Source organism: Poromitra crassiceps (assembly GCF_964638095.1).
Source record: "Poromitra crassiceps genome assembly, chromosome: 1".
NCBI lineage: Eukaryota > Metazoa > Chordata > Actinopteri > Beryciformes > Melamphaidae > Poromitra > Poromitra crassiceps.
In genome coordinates, this window is record NC_139623.1 from 115,695,536 (window position 1) to 115,701,228 (window position 5,693).

Here is a 5,693-nt window from a genome sequence, read left to right on the forward strand (position 1 = left end):
TTATTATTATTCTTCTATAACTAATGTTATGGTCATTTAATGGTCATTTAACTGCTCCAAAACAGAAATGCAGATTGCAGTGTTCATTCTTCATATAAAGCCCGGGAGAGGGACAGCACCCATGACAGCTCCTTCCTGACAAAGTAAAGCTAGAATAAGTCTTGCTTGAACATTCTGGTCCCAAAGTAACTACTCATTCATATCACAGAGGACTTTCTAACAAGCTAGGCTGAGATATACTTCTGTGCCAGCCTCAACTTGGAGCCTTGCCGGCAGCAGCTAGTCCTAATTTATATACTCGAACGTCAGCTTGACGAGGGGTCGCAGGGGAGTCCCCAGCAAAATTAATAAAATTGTGTGATTTCACTAGGATTTCAATGACACGGAGAGAATGTAGTGCATATACTTGGTAATAGCTTTCACTCTCTCCTGTTATCTCCCCATCTGCATTATATTATACTCGTGCTGTTCGTGTCAGGTCACATTTCCGAGGAGCTGCACGCAGGTTCCGGCCGCGGCACACCCCTCACTGCATTCGTCGAGGGGTTTGACACGGAAGTATATTTAGGCCTTAAATGACTGACATATCACAAAGGACTTTCTAACAAGCCAACTGATTGTATCCGACTGCAAACTACTCATTTATATCACGGAGGACTTTCTAACAAGCTAACTGACTGTATCCAACTGCAAACTGCTTATTCATACGACAGAGGACTTTCTAACAAGCTAACTGACTGTATCCAACTGCAAACTGTTTATTCATATGACAGATGACTTTCTAACAAGCTAACTGACTGTATCCAACTGAAAACTGCTTATTCATATGACAGAGGACTTTCTAACAAGCTAACTGACTGTATCCAACTGCAAACTGCTTATTCATATGACAGAGGACTTTCTAACAAGCTAACTGACTGTATCCAACTGAAAACTGCTTATTCATATGACACAGGACTTTCTAACAAGCTAACTGACGGTGTCCGACTGCTTCATTTAATCATTGGCTCAACCTGTTGTACATAATCTACATTGCTTGCGACTAGTTTTGATAATCAAAATTTGATTAGCTATTCAAGTGTTTTCAATAGCCTAAACTAATTCCAACTACATGAAGGTGGCAGAAATTTCAAGTCACGTCAACTAGGGCTGGATGATAATTCAATGTTATCGTTTATAATCTTTCAGTGGAATCACATTGTGATGATATGAAGAGATATTTTAATATTGTGACGCATTTCTGCTGTCTAAATTGTTGATTACAAGGGGAATATTATTAGAATATTTCTGTCTTATTTGACATTACCGTTAGGTTTAATAAGATGAACATTCAACGACGTTACTTTGTATACATGAATCATACTGGGATATATATCATGAAAAATCCTTATGATTATTGTGATATTGATTTCAACCATATCGCAGTCTTAATTAACTCAAAGCACCTCAGTTTGTGGTCGCTTGGTTTTTGTGACCACAGATTTGAAGATGCACGCTGGACAACACGGGGAAGAAGTGACCGGAGGATCCAGATTCAACCATCCTCGCTGCTGAAGTGTCCTTGAGCAAGGATTGACATCCTTACCAGCTTCTGGGATGCTGGAGCTGACCAACACCCGTAAGAGAAAACTGTTTCGCCACAAGGAGAAATAAAGTGCCCCATCACATCCAATGATCAGGCGTTTAAACAGTAGGCTTACCATCTGTTGATTTGTACTAAGAGCAGCTTAGTGTGCATTACACAGCTCGAATCATAAGCTACAGTATAGAGGGCCCAAAGTCTGCTCGTTCCACTGTTCAGAACGCCTTCAACAGTGAAATATCAATGTCTTCTTCAGCATGTTTGTAGGTAATGTTCAGAACGCCTTCAACAGTGAAATATCAATGTCTTCTTCAGCATGTTTGTAGGTAATGTCCTTGGCTGTGTGTATCGTCTGACATTGCCATTGTCTTATTGTGGTGTGTGGCACAGAATGTTGCACTTTTTTGTGTTTATGGAAAATGTGGGACTCACATGAATTTTAGAGCAAATAAAACAAAACAAATAAAGTAATCCCTTAAAGTAATTATTTTTAAAGACAGTAACTGTATTCAGAATACCACCAATGTACTCTAACCAAATACATCTACTCATATATTGTATTCTAAATACTGTAGCCTATTTGAAATCTATGTATTCTCTTACTCCCCAACCCTGTTCAACAAACACACAGCGAGGAGGTAGCTGTTTAGCTGAAGTTAAAACCATTCTCCTGGACCTGGACAACAGCACATTGTCAGAGACAAGAGGTTTTACACCCAGGAGGGATGTTGTTTTGGTAAACGAGTGCTCCGTGTCTGAGCAACGGGAAAACATTCAAGTCGGTGAATTCAACACACACAGACGAGGCTATAATCAGGTAACAAGCCCCAGTAACCTACACGGGTAGTTGAACTAGCTAACTTAGCTCAATTAACTTTAGCTTAGCCGGCTAATTAGCTAGCTCCACCTGGATATTTCCTGGCAGGTCAAGACTAGCACTAGGCACTCTCTCTGTCTCAACAGCCTCTGGGCTAACGTCCGAACACAAACTATTTAGGGGTATTTCTTACCTTAATGAAGACGAGACAGTCTGTAAAAGTCGACGTTTTCTTCCCTGTTCAGACAAAAATCACATTTCTCACCAACTTGCATGCAGCCATCGTCTTGTTGTCATGGCACTGACGCTCAACGGAGAGCCGGACGCCTTTGCGCGTGCGCGGAACTAGACTCACTACTGAGGGTCGACGGGAAATAGTGTTTTTTGGGAGCGTAAAGGGTTGTTGTGTTTCAGTGAAAGGACTGAGGTTGCAGCATGAGAGTGGGGCACATCCCAGTTATTTTGCGATAAAGGAACGCACGATTATACCAGGAGAGACCCGTTTCACAGCAACCTTTTTGATGTGGTGAAGCAGGAAGTAAAGCAGATGGTTCCATTCCATTTAGGTGTTCCAATGCCAGGGCCCTTATTATTGGTTACACCTGCTTTTTTCCTGCTTTAACACCTCAAAACGGTTGCTACGATAAGGGCGTATGCTACTTTTGTGCACTTTTCATGCTGTTTTAAGAAATTTAATGTATAAATTTATACAACGCCTGGATGAATCGAATAACAACACCATAGTGGCCTTGTCTAACCCTATGATGAGCTGTTGCCGATACAAATCCAGGCTTAGGGAGCACTGGCTGAAGAGCCTGTTTGTAGGCTATCGGTGTTGTAGTTGTACATTTGTCTTGTGTCTCTTTTTATGTGTTTTTCTATGGACCTGAGTCCAGCAATAAAGTTGATTGATTGATTGGTTGATTGATTGATTGATCGATTGATCAATTGTGCCTGAGTATTTATTTATACAGGCACAACTCAAGTGTGCCAGTTAAGCTTAAGCTGGTGCTAAATGTTAGCAAGACTAAATTTATGCTTTCTTCCAAAGCTAGAAATATTGAATAACTGCTCTTAATGGATCAATAGATGGAGTTAGTGAATATGAATGAATATCTACATATTTGGCTTGATGAAAAGCTTACTTAAATACCACATAGTCATTCTTGCGGGGTAACTGCGCCAAAACAATATGTTCTTTTATAGGAACAAATCCCTATGATCTAAGGATTAGGCCTATTGAAACAGTTTTTATGTCAGTTTTAGATTATGGAGATGTAATTTACAGAAATGCTGCCCCTACCACTCTGATTCCCCTTGATACGGTTTACGGCTCTTAGATTTATTATTACTGGTGATTGTTATGACACCCATCATTGTGTCCTTTACGATAAGGTAGGTTGGTCCTCTCTCGCTGAGAGGCGAGGCACTGGTAGCCTACTATTTTGTTTTAAAGCTATTGATGGGAAACTGCCACCATACATTACAGCAATGTTAGACTGGAATCATAGCACTTATCTTACCCGGTCAAATGATTGGCTCACTCTAAAGATTCCACGAGTCCCACGAGTCGCCTGGCCCTGCATAGCTTAAAAAGTATTTCTACCTGCTGTTTCTGTGCACAGCTAACTGAACCTCACGGCATATTAAGATAAACAGAATTTTCTAGGGTGGGGACTTTGGAGAAGATGAACCGGGCACACACGGACACACAGTTCTCGAATTATAGGTGGGATTGGCTATACATGATCTCTATACATGTGGTGTATGGTGATGGTATTTCATCTCTGCTTCTGGATTTGTTTGAAACAGTCACTAAAGAACTAAATCTAGGAAATGAAAATAAATAAACCGACAGTCCTTCAAATCAGTTTTGGTGGAGCATGAAGTCCTTCATCACTTGTGTTAGTGGTAGGGAGTGGACTTGGTTCAGGCGATGTGTGCCCAGGGCTTGGCGGATCAGGATCTGACACGTGGGCCAGACTGCAAAGACATCTCTTGGCCTCCAGAAAGACCCTGAGAGCCTCGTGATCCGCCCTCACCTCCAGCTGTGCCTGCTTCCTCACCAGGGCCAAGTAGGCACGGGCTGCGTTCCAATACCCATACTTGTACTTCTTTCTTGTAGTATGTACTGCCGCTGCCCTCACATAGTATGGATTGTAGTGTGCAGCATGCATGCTAAATGCATACTATTGGGACACACTACATCTGTCGTCACGTGAGCTTCCTGAACTCCGACCTCTTGCTCACTTCCGCCGACGTCCGCAGCGCCACATTTGAGTTTTTTTTTTTCAATAAACAAAGTCTGGCAGTAACAAACAGTACATTATACAAAAAATTCAGACTAAACATTTACAAAATTGGAACAGACAATCAAATAAACAAAATAAAATAAATAAAGCAAAAACATTAAGTCAGAGTTCTAAACAGGAATCAAGATATGCATGTTTTGGTACACACTCCATGCTTGTTTGGTTTTATCATATTTCAAGGCTTTCTTAAAGTTAATTATCTCATTCATGAACACGCAGCTCAGTCAGTGCGACGTAACTCCAGTAGGTGGCGGTAATGCACAAAAAGTTGTTTGCCAACCGCCATAAAACATTAGAAGAAGAAGAAGAAGATGTAACTTCCTGCTGCGCAAAGGATTGTGGGGAAGATTGGCTGACAAAGCATGCATCGATGCATACTCCGAAATAGGAGCTGATGTAGTACAACATCCTGGTACTCTTGGCATACTGCATCTGACATACTATGTATTGGGACATACTAAATCTTTTTTTGCCTACTAAATAGTATGGAAGTATGGGTATTGGAACGGGGCCACGGTGTTCCAGGAGCAGCTGGACAAAAGCCACATCACAACTGAACCTCAGTACCACATCCAGCAGGCGAGAAGCCACGTCACATGCTGCTTTACTTCAGGCTCCAGAATACATCCAGTTTACACTCACGTCCTAACGTATCGTCGTGATGTTATGACTAACTCAAATTGTGCTTACATGTTATATCACTGACACAGTCATCGGTGAAGATGTCATCAGTGAGTGTCATCAGTGATGGCATCAGTGGTAATGTCATCAGATGTAATGAATGTAGGACTAATGACATCATCAATGGCATCAAACCATCTCTGATGATGTCACCTCCGGTGTGACATCATCGAGGTGACATCATCGGCTACCGTTTGGGATGCCCCTAATGATCTCACTCAGTATCGTGACCCTACTGATGATGTCATCTGATCGATACGTGACATTACCAATGACATCACTGCTCCCTAATGTTGTTCCT